The following is a 23,084-nucleotide window of genomic DNA, read 5'->3' as shown; positions in this document are numbered from 1 at the left end:
ATATATATATATATATAAAACCCTTCTTTCTGGAATCCTGGTGGCTTTATGAATCCTGAAGGCCCCGCAAACTAACACAACTGGATATATATTTTTTAATGTTTATTTATTGACTTTGAGAGACAGACAGAAAGCATGAGTGGGGAGGGGCAGAGAGAGAGGGAGAGAGAATTCCAAGCAGGCTCCACACTGTCAGTATAGAGTCTGAAGTGGGGCTCAATCTCACGAACCACAAGATCATGACCTGAGCCAAAATCAAGAGTCTGACGCTCAGTCTACTGAGCCACCCAGGTGCCCCACAACTGGCTATTACATCAATAATCACTGGCTGAAGAACAGCGCTGAATACATATAATACTTCTGGAATCACCATCAGGACAAAAGGAGTTAGCTGCCCATACCTGAAGTCCCAGCACATTCTCCTTAAATCTCGAAATGATTAAAAAAAAATTAAAAGGACAGAGAGGCTTTTGCTTGTCATATTCTAGTGCATATGCCTCATACCTACTGCCAGGAAGAGAATGACAGGGGCTGGAAATAAAGCAGCAGTCTACCAGAGCTATCCTGACTTACTTTGATACAACTATTAATAATAAAACTTGAAAAAAGTAAAATACTTGGACATATGCTAACTGATCAGGATCCTAGGACAAAAAGGTAAATCAAGTCTTCTTTGCACACTGGGGTGATCACCCTTCCAAAGGCACTGCTTATTTTAGCGACTGTTCACTGAGGGCTAGGCCTTATGATTTTTTGGAGATGAAATGGTAATCAAAATATGATCCCCACTCTCTGTGTGTGCCCAGTTTGCATAGTTCAATTTTGTAAAGCATGCAGTTTTCAAAGGCCATTCTCACAGTTAACTCCTTTGATTCAGAGATGTTTTGGGAAGCATATCATCCTCCCTGCCACTGGTTATGAGACCCTCCCCCGAGGACACCCAATGTGGGAGAGCACAGTGTGTTTGAGCTGTTTTGAGAATACCACCCCTTCTCAGCATCAACAGGACAGGCCTTAGCTGTAAGTAGGCTTTCTCATTCAGCTTCTTCTCTTGATGCCACTCAGCAGCCTTGAAAGCAGCCAAAGCCACAGGAATGTCAGGGTGATTATTGGCCAATGTCAAACTTACTTTGGAGCAGAGGCCCTTTAAGTTCAGGAGACAGATTTACCTTTCTTACAGCCTTAATAGAATTAAGCAAATCAGCACTTCCTGCTGAAGGCAGGCTGCACAGCCACCAAGCTAGCAGGATCATTAAGAAACCACATGTGTTTAAAATAAAATTGTTTCTAACAGTAAGTCTCAAATACCTGCTATTCTGGCATACTTTTTGATTTTTCAGATTCTGTCAAGCTGTGATGACTTCAACCTTATTCTTTGAAACACTCTCCTTTTCTTCTCTTCCTCTATTCATCTATTAAATTGAATTTCCTCTAATGAAAAGAGAAATCGAATATAATCAAAATATACTTGAAGATCAAACTGGTGCCATGTTTTTCTTCCTCATAAGACTTTTGCACCCCATTTCAATCAGTGGTCCCATTTTTATTTCTGTGTTTCCAAATAGGAAACCCTGACTTTCTCACTGCTTTCGGTTCACGTAAGCTGTCATTCTCCAGGTTTTGTCATATTTTCCTAAGAAATGACCCTTGCAATTTCTGTTTGCTCTTCATTCCCATGCTCTGTCTCCAATCTGACCCTTAATTACCTCTTCTCTGTGAAAATGAACCCAAATCTCCACCTTCGCTAGCCTAGCATTGCAAGAGGGTAGAGCCAGAATGGCTGGGTGTCTGCACCAGCTGTTATCTACTAGGTAAACTTGGTCAGATTACTTAACCTCTTTATACCTCAGTTTGTAATCTGTAAAATGGGTCTAATAACAGTACTTGTTCTCACAGAGATGTTGTGAGGATTAAATAAATTATATGTAAAGCACTTTGAGAAGTGGTTGGCCATCTCCTCACCTTTAGGAAATCAAGTAGGGCAGACATCATCTATTTACAGTCAATGCATAGAAGCTTTAAAAATGCTTAAGGCAACTCTCTTAGCATGACAAAGCCAAGGTCATTAGTCTGATATAAGATCCAAAAAATTCCTGGGAAGGATATAAATTCCTCCTGTACATGAGATCGTGGTCGTCAGAAGAAAATCAATCCTCAGGATTTGGGGCATATGTTTGATTTCAAATGTTCCAGAAAAACAACATCCTCAGTCCAGAATACACACCTTGCACAAAAATTGGAACTTTTTGGGGTGCCTGGGTGGCTCAGTCAGTTAAGCATCAGACTTCAGATCAGGTCATGATCTCATGGCTCGTGGGTTCGAGCCCTGCATTGGGCTCTGTGCTGACTGCCAGCTCAGAACCTAGAGCCTGTTTCAGATTCTGTATCTCCCTCTCACTCTGAACCTCCCCTGCTCATGCTGTCTCTCTCTCTCTCTCTCAGAAATAAATAAAACATTTTAAAAAATCTAAACTTTTCTCTGTACTTCATTTAATAATTTATCCGACAGTGATCAATATTTTGAACATTTCAACCAGAGGTGTTCAACATTATTTTGAAAAAGTGTTACTAAGTATACATCTATCAATTTTTTTCTTTATTCACACATGTACAACAAATTTGTTGGGAAAAAAAACTCTTTGTATCTATTTTATAAGTCACAAATATTAAATTATAATTTTTTAAAGAAAAGTTATGATTTTTTGGAAATAAATTCTTTGAGAGTAAATTTACGTTAATTACATCAGGACCCAAGTTAATCTGAAGGTGAGAGAATATAGATAAAAGTCCCTTGCAGCATGTCCAAATATGACATATTCAATCATACAACTGTGTTTTCATGTTTCAGGATATAAGGAATGCACTTCTTCATGGAAATTCAACTAACATCTCCTACCCTATTGTTCTATACCAACTCTCTAAGTTATAATCTGTCTTCACCTTTAATGGGTAATAATCACTGTTATTAATTATTAAGCACCTATAGTTTTCCTACATTAGGATACATGCTTAAAATACACCATTCCTAGATTCATATTGTTAGCCCTATAAATGTCTGTGACTTTTTGGGAGGGTACATAGGCTCACCCTGCTCTTGCGTTTGGCTAGTTTTCACCAGTAACTGTCTTTGTGTTACCATTGTTCACATCATAAATATCTGAAGAGGTGGTCCTGACAGAAGAAAGACACACATCCCTGAAGAAGTTTCAATAAGTTTTTTACTTCATGTTACTAACGACTGAACAGAAATTTAAACTATTAAGATATGAGGCCGAGCAGGAATAATCCCCTAGTCAAACTCAGTCCAGCTATGGTTGTTCTTGACCCTGGGCCTCATTGCCCAGACTTCTACATCTCTCTTTCTGGGCTGTAGCTCCTCTTCAACAGTTATTATGCTTCTCTTCTACTCTGATATCTTACAAATCTTTACAGCTTCCTGAAATGGGTCATAGGATTTTTTTTATCTCCCACCAATTTCTTCTGCCAAGTATTTGGAAAAGGTAACTAGGATTTGGAGAACAAAGGAGACCATTAAAGTCTCCAGGGTGGGCTTCTGCTTTAGTTTGCTACATGTTTTGCTTTTTTTCTTTTTTTGTAGATTTGTTTTTCCACCTATTCTTCTTTGTCTTAAAAAAAAAAAGTTCATTTTCTCTCAATAGAATTCATTATTTCTTCTTAGAAGCTCCACATCATCCTGAAACCACAATTTTGGATCTTATTAGACAGTAAGAGAAATGATTTCTCCCCAAACTGGAGATTTATTACAATTCATCTTTTATTTATTTCTATTAATATGGAGAACCACTATTCTGGATCTGGATCACTTCTTCCCAATCCCTGTTTATTTGTTTGTTTGTCCTTTCATTATGTGGAAGAAAAAACAGTCCTGTTACAGAAAAAAATGCAACTGTAATCCTCACATTAACATTCTAAGACAGGCACCTAGCCTTAACATACAAAGACCTGTTAATTTATTAGAATTTCATACTATATCATTAGCAGAAGTAGAAATGATCTGTTGACACAAAGTCAACAGGACAAAGCTTTTAGGTAAGAAATATCAAGGGGCACCGGGGTGGCTCAGTCAGTTAAGTGTCTGACCTTGGCTCAGGTCATGACCTCATAATTCATGAGTTCAAGCCCCACCTTGGGCTCTGCACTGACAGCTTGGAGTCTGGAGCCTGCTTCACTCATGCTCTGTCTCTCTCTCTCTCTCAAAAATAAATTTAATTTTTTTTTAAATTTAGAAATAGCATCAAAATATATTGAGAGGCAAAGCTTAAAATATCAAAAATTCTAAAATATGCAGAAAAATTATGACCAGCATTGCTAATACTGTTATTATAACAAATACCACAACCACCGTGTGATTTGAGACCACCTCAGAGACCAAGGGATGCCATTAACCTAGAGTGACTAAAGGAAACTTCCCTCTTCTGGTCATGCTTGGATCCCTTATTCTCTTGTGGCCTGCTACCTTATTGTTCTCTTATCTTCTGCTTTGTGAACTGACCTGTGTCCCTAAATATCATAAGTTGACTTACAGAGGACAGGTTTCTTCTATATATCAGCCTGAGAGGTATTTACAGAGAATTACTATTATAGAAAATTGTTGAGAAATAATAGTTAAAATTAAGTTACAGTTCTACAAAGGCAAAAACTGACTCTGGAGATTCCTTTGAGCTAACTCTGTTCTCCCAGTGATGTGGCTTGAGATAGAAGTCTGAGTCCATACTGATTTTAACCTTTGTCACAGTAGGGCTTCTACTAAAATTCCGGGTGTTTACCAAAGAAGTTGAAAACACTAATTCAAAAAGACATGCATATTCATATTCATTGCAGCATTATTTACAATAGCCAAGAAATGTTCACTGATAGATGAATGGATAGATTCATCAAAGGAACAATACTCAGCCATAAAAAAAGAATGCAATCTTGCTATTTGCAACAACATGGATGGACCCAGGGATATTATACTAAGTGAAATAAGTCAGATAGTGAATTACAAGTACCATATAATTTCACTTTTATGTGAAATCTAAAACACAAAACAAATGAACAAACAAACAAAAACAGAAACAGAACAATAAATAAGAGAACAAATTGGTGGTTGTCAGAAGGGAGAGGGGTTAGGGAGGATGGGTAAAACAGCAAAATAAGGAGATTAAGTGGCACCAACTTCCAGTTATAAAATAAATAACTCACAGAGATGAAAAGTACAGCATAGAGAAATACTCCATAATATTGTAATAACTTTGTATGGTGACAGGTGGCAGCTATCCTTATTGTGGTGAACATTGCATAATGTATAGAATTGTTGAATCAATGTTGTGCACCTGAAACCAATATAGCATTATATATCAACCATAACTCAATAATAAAATTTTTAAAATTAAAAAAATAAAGTAATACAAAAAATTCTCATGTGAACATCTAACATGTAAGTAATCAAATGTAATTTTTGGATTTTATGTCTCAAGATAGTCTCCTATCATTAGGCTGTCAACCAAGAAAAAAGTTACTAAATTCCTGTGATATCATTTTAATTCTCATTAATACATGCATATATTCTTCTATGAACATATTTAACTCATATGCTGTTAAATAATATAAGATCAAGCTATTGCCATTCTTGGCAATCACTATAGATAATTGCACCCTATATTTCTTCCATCTGTGTGGTTTTTATTTGGGACTTCACAAACCCAAGATGATACAATTATATTTAACTGTGTTCTCTCTATTTTTGAGCTACTGCTTAGTGATTCTGTTGCTGCTTGAGGGAAACAGCAAGGCCCTGAAGAAGGAACAGGCATCTTGCCAGGTGGGATCTTACAGTATGAGACTGAGACCAGGCAGAAGCATGTCTGGGCCTTAGCCCTGCAGCGCCAAGATTTCCTATGACCCCAGATGTCCTCCAAATCAAGAACAGTTTCTCTGGTTTATGCATTACTATCACAAAAACTTTAATATGTATTTAACAGCAGCCTAAAACAGCAACAGGGATTTGTGGAAAAGCCAAGACAGTCTGATCCAGAAGTCTTCAGTTCTTATTTACATAAAAGTTCCCTTGCACTCTAAAATAATGGATTATACTTTTTATCTTGAATAGAATACCCTAATCTGATTAAACAGAAAATATTTTTAAACATTATTTTAAAGAGTTTGCATTGTTCAACTCAAGTAGTGTAAAGTCGTAGACATTCAGAAGAGAAATTAAGCACTTTTCAATGATTAGGTTCAAATCAGGTACTTTGGGTGATTTTTTTTTTTTTTTTTTTTGAAATCTTAACACTTGTTTAAATCCAAAATGCCTGAAGATAAAACAGATTGCTAATAAGAGGCAGCAGCTGTGAACCTGGAGATCAAGGGTATGCCTAAGGTGAGAATAGCCAAAGACAAAAGGCCAGGTACAAGAGTCAACTCTCCATCAGAAGAGGAGAAGTCCTTGATGAGAGAAGGGAAGATTTAGGAAAAGGCAGGACAGATATGTTTGGCAAAGGAATAGTCACTAACCTTTGTGTGTGTGTGTAAATGAAGTTGAGAAATTGCAATCAGTTCATGAGAAACATAAAGAAAAAAGTTAAGTGCATTTTGGAGGAAATTTAAAATATAATTAGTTGTAAAAGTGATTACCTATGCTCTCTTGTTTCTCTAGAATACACTACTCTAACAAAATATATGAAAAATCTAACACGTGCCAAGTTCCAAAAGCTCTCCAATCTAAACATATTAGTTGTTTTTTTAATTTATGAAAGTTATCATTGCTAATTTCTGCAACAGAGGTAGGGCATTAGCTAACTGAAACCTATACCTCAGAAACAGAGCAATCTGGCTAGACCAGAGAGGAAGGTCAAGTTTCCATCTGTTGCCTTTGGATTACTAGAGGTTCAAGTCCTTTGCCACTGACAAGCAGTCCTTGAAGCTACCTTTCTCTTACAAGATGCCCATGGTCATTCCTTTCTTCCTCACCCACACATCTATCCAAATGTTTTTAATCCTACACACACTGAATTTTGTTACAACTCACATTTTTGCCCATCTTATATTGACCCAGCTAAATAACGTCTCATATACAAAATGCTGTTTTTCATCAACTACCTGATGAATAATTCTTTTTGGTCTATTATCTAGAATTTTGCTAGTTGCCTGGCAAAAAGCGTCAGGCCTCTGCCAAAGCAGTAGTGGATAATATCTGAGAGGGTCCAGGTCTTTGCTAGGAAGAGTATATCTGTGGCTCTTTCTCACAATGTTTAAAAAAAATTAAAACAACATCTTTACTGATATTTAATTTATATAAAATAATGTTCACTTCTTTAAAGTATATAGTGCAGGAGCACCTGGATGGCTCAGTTGGTTAAGCGTCCGACTTCAGCTCAGGTCATGATCTCACAGTTCGTGGGTTCCAGCCCCGCATCGGGTTCTGTGCTGACAGCTAGCTCAGAGCCTGGAGCCTGTTTCAGATTCTGTCTCCCTCGCTCTCTGACCCTCCCCTACTCATTCTGTCTCTCTCTTTCTCTCTCTTAGAAATAAATAAAACATTAAAAAATAAAAAAATAAAGTATATAGTGCAATCAATAGCTTTAACATACCTGCAGATTTTTGCAACCATTACATGATCTAATTTTAGAACATTTTTATTATCCCAGAAAGGTATCTCGGACCTATAGTCACTCCCTATTTCCACCTTCTACTTTAAGTCCTACATAACCACTAATCTACTTCCTTTCCTTATATATTTGTCTACTCTGAACATTCCATATACATGGAGCCATACAATATATGGTCATTTGTAAGTATCACTTTCATCCCTGTTGTGGCATATATCAGTACTTAATTTCTTTTTATTACCTAATACTATTTTATTGCATGGATATAACATACTTTATCTTTATCATATCTTTATCTTATCTTTATCATCAGCTAATGGAGATTTCCATTTTTGTCTATTATGAATAAAGTAGATATGAACATTTGTGTACAAGTTTTTGTGTGGATATGTGTTTTAATTTCTTTTGAGTAGCTCCCTAAGAATGGAATTTCTGGGTCTTATGTTTAATATTTGGAACAACTGCCAAACTGTTTTTCAAAGTGGCTGTATCATTTTACATTTCCAATTATATTAGGATTTCCAATTTCTCTACATCCTTTTCAACATTTGTCTTTATCTATCTATCTATCTATCATCTATCTATCTATCTATCTATCTATCTATCTATCTATCTATCGCCATTCTCATGCGTATTAAGTGGTACTTCATTGGGCTTTTGTTTTGCATTGTATATTTAACTTGTATGACTGATCAAATTGAGTGACTTTTCAATTGTTTATTGGCAATCTGTATACCTTCTTTGAAGAAAGTTTATTCAAATCCTTCACTTTTAAAACTTGGATTGTTTGTCTTTTACTAATGAGTTGTAATAGTTCTTTATATATTCTAGATACAGGTCCCTTATTAGATACATGATTTGCAAATAGTTGCTCCAGCCTGTGGGTTTTCCACTTTCTTCATGACACCTTTTGAAGCACAAAAGCTTTTAAGACTGATGAAGTGCATCAATCTACCTTCTTTTTAATCAAATCATTGACATATCCAAGGTTACAATGCTGACTTCATCTGCTCCCTAGTGGAAAGGGAAAAGGATCCACTTGTAAGGCACTGGAAGTCTATGTATACCATGACTCCTCACGAACACCAATTCTTGCTTAATTTTAATAAGTTTCTTTAAGCACATCCTGGCCTGGCTTCTCCTCCCACTGTATTGCCACCCGAAAGTCCCCAGGCACAGAAGAACAGAGCAAGACGAGACTGGTTATAAAGTAGGCAGTTAGAAGAAAAGCCTTACTAAGAGGATGTTCAACAAGGTGCTCAAGGGAGAACCACAGGTGTGCAGTGATAGGATGCTGCTATGGCAGGAAAGTGATGGCCACTTCCTACGTTTATTTTGATAACAACATGTAATAATAAAGGGTTTCTCTGCTTCCTGCAGCTGGGATTGCAGAGGGGAGGACAATGGACTCTGGTAAGGTGATATATGTGGGATGACTTTCTAGCAGAGTGACATAATTAATAGTTTATACAATATAAGCCTCTGGCAAGAAATCCTAATTTTGAGAAGTAATTTCCACCTGCAGGAAGTCAATTCTGACTTCACAGTTGTTCCATGGACCCAAGAAAGATGAATGGGAAGAGAAAGTGAAGGACATTGCAAAAATTCACATTTGCCATTGCTGGTATGTGTCACCAGTGCCCAATGACTTCTACCTCCCAAATCGTATGTGAATGGCTCTCACCAGTAGAACCTGAACTACATCCAGATTCCTTTTAGTAAGGAATTCTGGGAAAATCAGCTGCCAGCCTTCTGATACAGGGAGACAGAGGCAGGGTAGAATGGATGATATTTGCCAAAGACAACGTTCAGAGTAGAAACCTTGAGAGGAATCAGCATTATTGATATCCAATACAGAATATGAAGAACAAGTTAAAGTAGGTCTCTGAGGCTGTAGAGGAAAAAGAACAAATAGAAATGTACAAAGGACCATATAGTAGATGTGGGTGGCAGAGCCTGGTAATCTGGTGTATATATATCGGACATTGCTGAGGGGTGAGAAACAATATTGAAGAACATAATAGAAGCAAAGTTTCCTCATCTCAGTGTGTGGATTGAAATTCATAAAGTAACAGAAATTTGGTTCTAGATGGGCTTTAGCCAAATTTGATAATATCAAGGATTATTTAAAACATAGAGCAATAAACACCCTTGAGAAGAATTTTTAAATGTAGGTTGCTAAATATAAGAAATTTGCATGCTACAAATGAATGTGTAAATTTATACACCAAAAAGTCCCATGGTTGTCATTATCTTGATATGAAAACTACATGTCACATATTGCAAAAGATAGACTGATGAAGCTAGTTAATTTTAGTTTTCTTGGATATAAACAGTTCCCTTAGGTTAATTGTTAAGCTTTCCTCTTTCAGGTACTATTTCTCCCTTTTGAAGGATTCTTTCTCCCTTCTTTCCCCCCATATGACATGTAGGCCCAGGGAAAAACATCCATGTCCTCATGACAGGACAAAGGCCAGAGAGTAACCTTCACTTGTACCCCTGGAAAGTAAGTTGTGTGATTTTTTTTAAAACTTGGTTGTTGGGAAGAGTAGCTGCTGTTCTCAAGTATTTCTTTCAGAGTATTGTGCAGACACCTGGGTCTGAGGTCTCTGATCCTGGGAAAGCCTCAAGAGGTCCCTGCATTGCTCAGCCTTCTGGTCTGGAACTCAAGCTTGTTCTGGTCAGGTCTCTTAGCAATTCCTTGTTCTTTATCAAAGCTTCCTCTTTCCTATTTTGTAGAACTTACTTTATGTCAAATCATGCTCCTCACTCTACTTTGATATATAGTAAAACATAGTGATCAGACTTGCAAGATTCACTCTGAAAGCTAATGGGAGAATTTTGGAATTTATGAAAGTCAACAAAACTTACATGTGAACACTAGAGTCTCCTTCGATATACACTGGTTTTTAACTTGAGATTCAAAGCTGATTAATCACATTTTTATTCTAGTATTGCCATAAACAATGATAATTATTTTTGATTCAAGGGTGGGAGAGCTGTGGGAAATTTAGGAAAAAATATACTTCTTAAATATGTCAAAAATTATTCCAATATATGTACAAAGAAACAATTAGACTTGTCCCAGGCAAAATGGAAGAAAATGGAACAATAAATAATATTATGGGAGAAAAAAATGTGATCCAAGAATTTCATAAAAAGGCAATGGTAAAATATGATCAATTTTATAAAGTTTCCTCCTGGAAAACTTACTCAAAATCATTCTGTGACTGAAAGAGTAATCACTAATAGGAATTGTAAGTGTGGGAAAATACATTTTAAAAGACTATCATTACCATTCTATTCCAATGAAATGCATTGACCTAAGTCTACCTGTTTTATAAAGAGTATTACTGAATCCAAAGAAAAACTTCTCTGCAAAGTTATATATACCATAAAAGTATAATTCAATAACAAATACAGCGCAAGTCTAACATTCTAGATTTTATGTGCAAGGTTAGCAAGTGTTAGTGGTAGGCATACTAAAATCACTAAATTTCTTGTTTTACAAAGTCTTTATACTATTCCTTCTCTTACCTTACACTTTTCTCCTTTTAACATTGTAGGAGCCCGACAGTGGCCACGAGAAAGTATGGTTAAGGAAGCAGAGATGTGCCTGCAAACAAGACTCTCTGAATGGGCAGATCATGCTTGCAAACAGGGTGTTCTGCCAAGAGGCCTGCACACAATATCCAAGGTTAATGATCCGCTCATATACGAGGGAACATGCCCTCCTTAAAAATAAGGAAGAGGCTGGAGTTCTGGGCAGGCCTCTTAGTAAACATGCTGTGGTCACTTCCTCCCTTTGCTCCCCTCCACCTCCCGTCCTTGGAACGTGCTTGGCTTTTTGTCCTTATTTGGTAAAAGAATGCATTTCGTGGATTTCCAGCTACCAGGGTATAAAAATAAAACGCAAGGGGGCTTGTGGGGAGTTTTCTCCCTCTGGCCGGAGTTGTGTCTTTGTCTGTCTTTTGTGTGTCTTGTCTTTGTGTCATTTTGCTGGCAACAAACATAATTATGAAATTAATATATGAATAATGTTAAAACAGGCTAAGAAAAAATTGTGTGGAAAAATAGTCTTTCTTCTTTAGTAAACTTTTAATAACTCTGGCAGATCTTTCATGCCTTTTTTATTTCCTTATTATTTTCTTTTTTAATTTTATAAAAAGAGAAAATATAGGTTTATTTTTTGGTAATTAAAACAATTAGAATTAAAAATAAACAGAATTAAGATAGAATAAACAATTAGAATTGATCAATATTCATAAACTTTTAAATATAATGAACTTTCAAATACATTGAAAAATTAAAAAAACAAATAAGACAGGGCTCATGTAGCAAAAGGAAAAACAACAAATGGTAAAGCATGAAAAATAACAGCAGAGAGAAAGGCCAAATATCATCTATGACTCTCAAAATAATCAGTGAAATTCTCATATTTAAAGCTTTTCAGATCAGAGTAGAAAAATCCAACTCTTTGCTGCTTACAATAGATGCAATGACATAGAATAAAAATAAAAATACAAGAATGATCAAAGACTTATTTGGCAGACATAAAATAATGGAAAGTGGTCCTGGAGGAATTAAAGGCAAAACCCTGCATTCAGAGAAATTTCCCAACTTTAAACATACACATTATTAGACAAGAATTAACAAGACAATAAAGTAAAATAAATAAGAATAAAAGAAAAAAGAAAATAATATTTTAAAAGCAAAATTTAATGGATTAAAATTAGGAAAAAATAAATTTAATGAGGCTATGAATTATTGGCAATAAAATTAGAGTAGACAGGTTCCTGGAAAATCTGATTAAGAAAAAGGAGAAAACAAAATTAGAAAGAGAAAGGGTACAAAACTCAAATAGAATACAATGTATGAGATTACAATGAAAGACCCTGTGAATGCAGTAAATACGTAAAATGGTGTGGAATGGATGATTTTCATAAAAGATATAAACTCACAATAAAAATTTATAAAAATTAGAAAAATCTGAATTGAATAATAACCACAGGTATAATGAAAAACATTTCAAAAATTGCTCTAAATTCTCCAGGGATTGTTTTACTAGTGAATTATTTGAAACTTTAAAAGAACTAGTAAACCCAATTCTATATAATTTGTTCCAGAACATAGGGGGAAAAATATGGAAAGCAATCAAATCTATTTTATGGATAAAGGATTATTCTGACATCAAAACCTGACAAACACTGTCCAAAAAAATAAAACCAAAGACAGATCTCTCTTATGAATATAGATTCACGGATGATCGATATTAGGAAATATATGTGCCTGGTATTTATTAGACACTCAATAAATGCATTCTTAGTCACTAAGGAAAGCAAAGCTATCCAGAGTGAATTTGTTGGCTTCCTGGCCCTACATCTACATATTTAATTCACATATGAATCCATTCTCACCTCATTTCCCTCTGTTTCAGAAGAGGGGGTAAAAAAGTCTTTGTCCAGAAATAAAAGCTTCCAATTGTATTCCGGATCCTGTTCTAGAAGCAAATCAACATCCTTGCTTTGTCAGTTATAACTTGCCTCTTTCTCTCTATTAACTATTTCCTTTCAGCTCTTGAAGAATGCTTCCTCAGTTCTTCATCCTCCTTCATTCATTACATTTCATGTACTTTGTAAGTACAAAGTGTCAAGCTCAGTCAAAACTCAAGACCAAATTACATGCAGGCCTTGCTCTCAAAGAGCTTTCAATCTGCAGAAGCCAGCTAAATCAGCAATTGCAGGGCAACATGGTAAAATGTGACTATGCAAAGGTACTACTAGAGCTCATTGGAAAGGCTTCTGGCAATGCTTCTCCAGTCAGTGCCATGCCTTTATTATTTCTTTCATTGACTACGTTCTAAAAAGAGTAGCTCCCATTAACCATCCCAATTTTTCATTTCCCATTAATCCCTCTTGTAGATCACTCCCTCACTGAAATCCCCATGACTGTGTATTCTTCTGCTTTTACTTCTTTGGCCTTTCTTACCTATTCTCTTTTGCAGACTCCTTCCACCCAATCCTTTATTATGATCCATGTTTCAGAGGAACAACCCTGCTTTTATATTCTCAATTCGCACACTCGTTTTCAATGTATGCTCTCTCTCATCTAGTTCCATGGTTTCAACTACTACCTAAATATCGGGTGTCAATCTCTACTCACAATACGTATTTCTCTTCTGAGGTCCAGATTTAACCTTTGCTCTCTCCTGAATCTCTTCGCATGAATGTCTATCTGGTATGTCAAATACATGCCCCAAACAAACTTTTCAAATCCTGCTGCTTTAGTGTAAACATTCTATAACAATGTGAGCCAGGACATCCCTGATACAGACAGAAACGGATGCATCACATCAAAACGTGAAGTTTATATGCATTCTGATTTCTTTGTTCTGATCCAAATATCATTAAGCAATTTTTGGTAATTCTAGTGTTCTACATGAGTAGAAACTTTTCTACTCAAAATGGCATAAAGTTCTTTTCTAATCAGTTATATTTATCATAGTTGGTGAATAAATAAGTATTTCAGTCCTTTACCTCGTGTTTTGTACAATTTGATGCTTTGAGTGTGCACCTTCCACTCCTCTAAGTCTGGAATATGAAACAGAATGAATTATTAAGTCTGGAGGGCTGAGTCTAGACTCTGACGTGTGATGAATTCACCAGTAGAACAATGATAAAATATTATTAGGGACTGGGATAGCATTTCCAGCTGTCACTTCTTTTGTCTCACTGTGAGCCCACTCACACGTTGCCCTCTGTCAGCAGAAAGGTCATCCTATCGGTGAAGTGTTCCCTACTGCTCTGTTCAGAATTTGTCCCTCTCTTGTGTTCTCTCACAGCACTCTGTTCCTGACCGTTCTCCCTTTTTCTTGCAGCTGCTTGTCTCTGAACTCCTATGCCTGGCACATAATACGTGCTCACAAGTGTTCATTTAATCAACTAATTCCGCTCCTGGTGTTTTGTCCAATTCTTTTTCCATATTTCTCTTGAATTATTAGACTGAACACAAATAGGATACCTTTGCAGAAACCAAGGCTGATCTTGTTATCAAGTAAGACTGGTACAATATGGTCAGGAAGTTATTCTAATTCCATCCAGAGCTAAGTGTTTTAGAAAATTTTTACTGCATTCATTCATTTATCATCCAATTATTTTCAGCTTCAGGTAAACATATCAGCTCCATCGCATATTTAGCTTACTTTTTGTGCCACAGAATCTAGATGTGATTATTATTGTTTTGTTTTATTTGTTAAGGTTTGGCTTACGGCTGTTAATGCCACTGGGCTGAACCCATGTACCCTTTTGTCTCTCAGCAAAGTAGCCATTTAACAAATAATAGAGGAAGGCTTTGAGTTCTAAAAATTCTTGACTGTGTAAAATACGCTTGTAACCTACAGCTTATAGAATCAATGCGTATCCTAATGGTTGTTCAGTAGTTTAAGAGGTGTTTGAATTATTAGGTGAGGGAAGTCACTGTAACAGTTAAACCAAATAACTAAATACATCTGAAGCCATATAATTTAATGTATTAGGAGCAGATCTTTTGAAAATTTCCAGAAAGTTATCCAATATCCTATTGACCAGTGTTTTAAGACACATTTTATAGCTCAAGCCCTTAACTTAAATGCGTATGTCGTTCACCAGAGGAGAAAGAAATGGCATAATGGCAACTCTAGCCATGGAAAATATGCTGTTTCTTTAGTACACCATTATTTCCCAGTAAGTATTGTAATTGAGAAGAAACTTCCCTTAAATGTGCTAAATCAATTAATTACCCCCACACACTTGCTTTAACATCCTGCACTATTGAAACAACTTCCAGATGTTACATTTGCTAATAATTCTTTGGTCATGATGTTTCAGTTGGTCGGCTGTATCACTCCAGATACAGACTCAGAGATGCAGAATTGTGATTGTCCCACATGACAATCACTCTGGCGATAAGATGAATCTTGGCATAGCCACAAACTCATTTTTTATCCTGAGCAATTAATTTAATCACATTACACCTTGACTTCCTCCTCTGTAAAAACTGGAGTAGTGATTAGTGTTGATAAGAAAACATTAATAACCAAAATGAATATAAGCAATTCTGTGCTTTGCAAAAAATATACGTGTGCCTATTAGTAATTATACTCTGATGCTCACCACATAAGTCTTGCATAAGACTGATCTCATTAACTCATTTTCCCACTGAGGAAGTGTGTATGACATTACACTCTGTTTGCTATTAAATGCAATCTTTTTTCATTTAAAGTATAATACTTGTTTTATTTTAGCACATTAAAAAAATGTTATTCTAATATACCCAATGAGTTACACTTCTGAAGTCCACTGGGGTGGAGAATCTGAGTCGCATCATGTTTACCCTAATAGGTTTATTCATTAAATATTATTTTACAAGATGGAGAGATACATTTGGAATTGCTTTGCTCCCTTTAGATTTTCTAGAAGCTTTAAAACTGCATTACCATTAGCTGAACTTCTTCTCAAGTTTTTCAGTTCTACTAACAGAAAGCCATGCAGCAAATTTGCTTTTAATATTTTTCTTCTAGCTTTGTGCTTTATTAGAAATAACTCATTTACAGAAAACCTTTTATTTGGATTGGTGGTGAGAATAAACACATAGTTCTCAGTGACTTTTATTATTTATTATAAAGTAATTTGGCAGGGTGTTGTGTAGGCAACTAAACAAAATAAAAGATTAATCAGAACTACCAATCTTTTTCTGATTTGCAGGGTAACAGAAAACAGCAGCTCAGCCCTGTTTTACTCCCCAAAGGTTTGGTTCAGTACGTGCCAGTGATGGAAAACATCGTTCGCCTATAAAGCAACAATTAGGGCTGGTTTCCATTGACTCAATCAGTCAAATGTAAAAATACAAAAGACCAATATAAAATAACCCTTTTCTGTGGGCCTTCACATGCCAGAAACGCGAATACCCTTGGATATATGTTACCCCTGCTATTTACCAATGCACCACTGGAATTTTTAGGTTTAAAAGTTCATATTTTAATTGCAGGATTGAATACACAAGGATAAAAATCAGCAGTTCCCCCCCAGGTTATAGCAGAGTTTGAAGAAAAAAGACATAGCTGGAAGAAAAGGGACCTAAATTCAGTTTTTTGATAAGGCTGTTGTCAAAGTGAGACTAATTGATAAGTTACTTAGCCTCTTGATATATTCATTTTCTTATACGTATCATATATTCATTGATATAAAATATTAGAAAAACTGCAGGTTACGTACATAATGTTGTTGGCTTGTTCTTGGATAAGCACTTTACTCAGAATTTTTTTTAAAAAGGCCTGTTAACATGTACATTGTTGCCATGTATTTTGAGGATAGAGCTACAGAAAGCAGTTTGTATTACTATCAGTCTATCCCAGAAAGAATTCATAAAATCAACTATAAAGAAATGTTAGAGAAGTAGAGAGGAAAGATATACAATCCAGAGAGTTTCTAGAAAAACAAAACTAAGGTGATTAATAACTGCTAGATTATCAAATGTTCCTAAACAATCACTGATAATCTAGTTTATGACAATCAAATACAGAATGTGTTTGAGTTAAATAGAATGAATTCAGGGTACAAATAGGGAAGATCTGCCCAGTATTGAGAGTGGGGAACTGAGGGTAAGTTTTCATATCCTTGTCTTCAGTTAACAGCAAATACCATACTGCTTGAGGGGAAGGGAGGTAGCCAGGTGATGTTTGAAGGGCTTTTCCAGTTTAAGAGTGCACATAGAAGAGTGCGCTTAGAAGCTGCTACAGGAACAAGTTCTTTTGAAGTTTGTCTATGTACAGTGACTTTGTTAATAACCTTTTAACCAGTTGAAATATTGCAAAAAAAATATTTTTATTAGTATCTGAGGGGATGTGAAGAGCATCCCATCCCTATATCCTTCTTCTTCCTCACATTTTGCAAAGGTAGCATATTATTTGTGTTTACAAACTCTTAAAGGAGTGTAACTGAGCATAAGTTGCTGCCTGACAGCATAGGGTCTTTACTTGAGTTTGATATGAAAATGTATGGTTTTGCATTTTTCTCAGTGGCTTGGAGGGAAAGAACAGTGCCATGTTCTTGGGTTCTCTGCCACTAGAACCAGTGTCACAAGCATCTGTCCAAATCTACTCCAAAACAAGAAATTAAAAGTGAAGGAAAGGAAATTCCTATTCTGGTTAAAACGAGAAGGGGATGAAACTGAGAACTTCCAGACTCTGTGGTGCATCTCCATAACCTACAGAACAGGACTTTACACTTGTTAGTGAGCTGATGGTTACCACCCCTTTAGCCAGCTGGCTTCTGCTTATCTCTCCCCCCCATCTCTAGTCCCTGCCCTGGGGGTTCCATCCTCTCCACATATACCAAACTCCTTTATGTCTCTAGAATGTAACATCTTCTTTCACTTCTGTATTGTGTAACTATGGATTCTCCTGCCTGGGTCACAATTTCCCCTAGTCGTTCCAAAGGTTTGGAATCTAACCAAACTTGACATCATTTTCTTCTAAGAATCCTGTATTAACCGGCTTTGTTCTCCTTGATGGTGACCGTGGTTGGTAGTGTAGACTGGTGTGTTCATATTCTGACTCACCTCTCCATGATGTGCAATCCAGCATCTTTTTCTAAAGTTTCTTGCACATGCAATTCTGAATAAAATTTAGGTTCCCTTCCTTCCATGTATCAGTATAAGATCTGAAAGAGAAAGTGAGACAGAGGCCATATTTCCATACTTTTCAGCTATTTCTACTGGCTACTGAGATAGCAGGTAGTGAGGGCATACAACCTTTCTGCATAAGCACTTCAATTGCAAGGGCAACCGTAATATATTTTCATCAGATCACAGGTGCTACAGAATGTTCTTGTGCTCAATAATTAACAACAATGGCAGGGATGCCTGGGTGGCTCAGTTGGTTAAGCGTCTGACTTCAGCTCAGGTCATGATCTTACAGTTCATGGGTTCAAGCCCTGCATCGGGCTCTGTGCTGGCAGCTAGCTCAGAGCCTGGATCCTGCTTCAGACTCTGTGTCTCCCTCTCACACTGTCTCTCTCTCTCTCTCTCAGAAATAAATAAAACATTAAACAAAATTTTTAAATAATTAACAATGGCAGCTCAGAGGAAAACATAGTCAAGGTAATTATGAACTTTGGGGTACATGTGCCCCTATGCATCAGCACCCCTGTATCCCTTGGGTAAATTCCTAGCAGTGGTATTGCTGGGTCATAGGGGAGTTCTATTGTCAATTTTTTGAGGAACCTCCATACTGTTTTCCAGAAGGGCCGCACCAGTTTACATTCCCACCAACACTGTAGGAGGGTGTTCATTTCTCCACATCCTCGCCAGCATCTAGAGTCTCCTGATTTATTCATTTTAGCCACTCTGACTGGCATGAGGTGGTATGGCCAACTAATCTTTGACAAAGCAGGAAAGAGTATCCAATGGAAAAAAGACAGCCTCTTTAACAGATGGTGCTGGGAGAACTGGACAGCAACGTGCAGAAGAATGAAACTAGATCATTTTCTCACACCATACACAAAAATAAACTCAAAATGGATAAAGGACTTGGATGTGAGACAGGAAATCATCAAAACCCTAGAAGAGAAAGCAGGAAAAAACCTCCTTGACCTCAACCGCAGCAATTTCTTATTTGACACATCCCCAAAGGCAAGGGAATCATGAGTAAAAATGAACTACTGGGATCTCATCAAGATAAAAAACTTCTGCACAGCAAAGGTAACAATAAATAAAACTAATAGGCAACTGACAGAATGGGAAAAGATAGTTGCAAATGAGATATCATATAAACGGCTAATATCCAAAATTTATATGGAACTCACCAAACTCCACACCCGAAAAACAAATAATCCAGTGAAGAAATCGGCAGAAAACATGAACAGACACTTCACCAAAAAGGACATCCAGATGGCCAACAGACACATGAAGTGATGCTCAGCGTCCCTCATTATCAGGGAAATACAAATCAAATGATTATTTATTTTTGGGAGAGAGAGAGACAGACAGAGTGTGAGCAGGGGTGGGGGATGGGGAGGAAGGGTGGGAGACACAGAATATGAAGCAGGCTCCAGTCTCTGTGCTGTCAGCACAGAGCTTGAGGTGGTGCTCTAACTCAGAAACTGTGAGATCATGACCTGAGCCAAAGTCAGAGGCTTAACCAACTGAGTCACCCAGATGCCCTGACAGTATATATTTTTAAATGATCATATGACTCATTAAGATTTATCCCTCTGTTGTGACTGTATATTTTGTAAACACTGTCATGTGTGCTCTTACTTTGAAAGGCCAATTTCTCCATGATTACCATGTTCCAACTACAGTTCTCCTCCTGCACAACATCTCCTAACTCCTTCTAGGCAAAAGCACCCTATCAATTCTCTCCTTCAGTGTGTTGTAACACTTATTTTGATGGTGTCAACATCAGTTGTATGCTTTCTGTTTGTCAATTAACTCTCAACATCTGAAGAGCAAGATTACTTACAATTTGTCCGTAGCCACCCACCCTCATGCTGATGATAACATTACACATTGGGAATAGTCTTGGCAAAATTTATCGAATGAATAAATGCCTGGTACAGTTTGCTGGGCAGAGGTAGTGGGACATAGACTAGAAAACAAAACCCTATATTAGGAGTGAGAAGAACATGTTTCAGCTCTGCCAATACCTAGTTTAGGAAACTAGGTGCTCACTTAGGCCTTTGGAACCATATTCCTCATGTACGAAGAGATATCTAAATCCTCTTCTAACTCAAGTCTTCTTGCAACATCTGGATGTTATCCATTTGTTGGGATAATACAAAAAGTATGGTATATGAACAAGAATATGGCAGCTAAGGGAAACCATACAATTAGAGATTTACCTACTTAGCCTGTACTTAAGATTTGTGCCATAAGATACTTCTTTTTATGACACATTAATCTGAAAACAACTTGCCATTACATATGCTACATAAGCTGTAAAACTCCTCTAGCTAAAAATGTCCCAAGTACCCTAAAGAGACATAGAAACCAAAAGAAAAGACCAGTTTAAAGGTGTGTAAATTAATGTTAGGAAAAGGTTAATGATACACAAGTTTCTTTAATGTATATGTTGTGTCATATAATAAGGTGTCACTTCACCAAAATAAAAAAGATATTGCAATCCACTTCTGTTAATGGTTATGATTTTAGCAGGTTATGATCTTCACATAAAAATAGATATATGTCCAGGAACACTTCATTACTTTAATAGTATGCAAAGCTTGATGTGGAAATTATTATTATTATTTATAGTTTATTGTCAAGTTGGTTTCCATATAACACCCAGTGCTCATCCCAACAAGTGCCCTCCTCCATGCCCATCACCCATTTTCCTCTCTCCCCCACCCCATCAGTCCTCCATTTGTTCTCAGTATTTAAGAGTCTCTTATTGTTTGCCTTCCTCCCTCTCCTTAACTATTTTTTCCCCTTCTCTCCCCCATGGTCCTCTGTTAAGTTTCTCCTGTTCCACATGTGAGTGAAAACATACGGTATCTGTCTTTCTCTGCGTGTCTTATTTCACTTAGCATAATGCCCTCGAGTTCCATCCATGTTGCTACAAATGTATATGATTTGTACAGATTTCATTGTTTCAATGTACAGATTTCATTCTTTCTCAATGCCATGTAATATTCCATCGTATATATAGACCGTCTACATCTTCTTGATCCATTTGTCAGCTGATGGACACTTAGGATCTTTCTATGATTTGACTATTGTTGAGAGTGCTGCTATGAACATTGGGGTACATGTGCTCCTATGCACCAGCACTCCTGTATCCCTTGGGTAAATTCCTAACAGTGCTATTGCTGGGTCATAGGGGAGTTCTATTGTTAATTTTTTGAGGAACCTCCACACTGTTTTCCAGAGGGGCTGCACCAGTTTACATTCCCACCAACAGTGTAGGAGAGTGCCCATTTTGATGTGGAAATTATTAATATCTTTATAATCCTTATGTAAACTGGATTTGAATTATACACACACACACAGACACACACATATATATATGACATATATATGATACAAATATAGTATCTCATATAATATATCATATATTTTATATATGTAACATATACCATATATATATCATATCATGTAAATATCTATGATATATCTTATATATAATATATAAATATATATAGTATCTTTTTTACCTTGCAATGGTAAGACAATGGGATAATATAGTTACAAGTTGTATAGAGATTTTTTTTCAAAACCTATCTGATTATCCAAATATAGAAACAGTATTTCCTGAACTCTTACTTTCCCCCTTCTGCACAAATCATCTATCTGTATGGTCTTGTATTTGTTGATATATCACCATGATGGCTCCATCTTTCTATATCTGGAATATATAACCTTAATATTACTTCCATCACTTTAATCAGGGCAACTATACTCTTATGGAATCTTTTAGATAAATTTGATGCTGTTTTTTAAGGTTATCAGCCTTATCCATTCCAGAGAGTATAGTTTTGACAAGTTACTGGAACTTGTATCTAGTATATGTAAACTAAAAGCTGAATGTCCTCAGAAGATCAAGGTATAGACAAAGTTGGTTAAATGTGGATAAGATAAGATAGATTTTAAGGACCAAGTTAAATATGTGTGATTTGTTTATTTTCTCCTGAATGATTGAATTATTAATTTTCTACTGTGGGCAAACTGAAGTATGGAAAACTAAACTATTGTACCAATATCATAGTCTATGTTTATTCCTCCTTAAGCTCCAAAAGAGGAGTAGAATAATGGAAATGATGTGGGCCCTGAAGGCATCCACAATACAAATCACACATAGCACTTACAAGTTAACTGAAATTGCTAGTGTATATGTGTTTGTGTGTATGTCATACCCATATGGAATACTACTTGGCAATAAAAAGAAGGAAATGATGACACATCTGGAAATGTGGATGAATCCGAAAGCCATTTTATTTTCTCTGTGTCTTGTTTTGATTAGTAGATACCCGGATGTACGCAATTTAATCAGCTTCAAACTACCATAGACTGGGTGGCTTAAACAATAAAAGCATTTAGTTAAAAAATAAAAATATTTATTTCTCAAATTTCTGGAGGATTAGACGTCCAAAAAGATGCTAGACAGCTCAGTTTCTGGTTTCTGGTAAGAGCTCTTTTCCTGGTTTGCGAATGGCCCCCTTCCTGTTGTGTTCTTACATGAATGGCAAAGAGAGAGCTCTGGTATTTCTTCCTTTCCTTATATGGGCATTTACTCCATCCTGAGGACCCCACCCTCATGACCTCGTCTAAACTTAACTATCTTATAAAGGCCCAATGTCCAAGACCATCACATTGGGGGTTAAGGGCTTCAACATATGAATTGGTGTGGGGAGCACATTTAGTCCATAGCAGTAACTGTCGAAAGTAATTGAACCAAATATTAATAATTTCTGAATTTTGTTATATATAAATTATACCTCA

Source organism: Crocuta crocuta, unplaced genomic scaffold, assembly GCF_008692635.1.
Source record: "Crocuta crocuta isolate KB4526 unplaced genomic scaffold, BGI_CrCroc_1.0 scaffold646, whole genome shotgun sequence".
In the NCBI taxonomy this organism is placed as follows: Eukaryota; Metazoa; Chordata; class Mammalia; order Carnivora; family Hyaenidae; genus Crocuta; species Crocuta crocuta.
The sequence above is the reverse complement of the archived record's forward strand: the minus strand, read 5'-3'. Positions refer to the sequence as shown.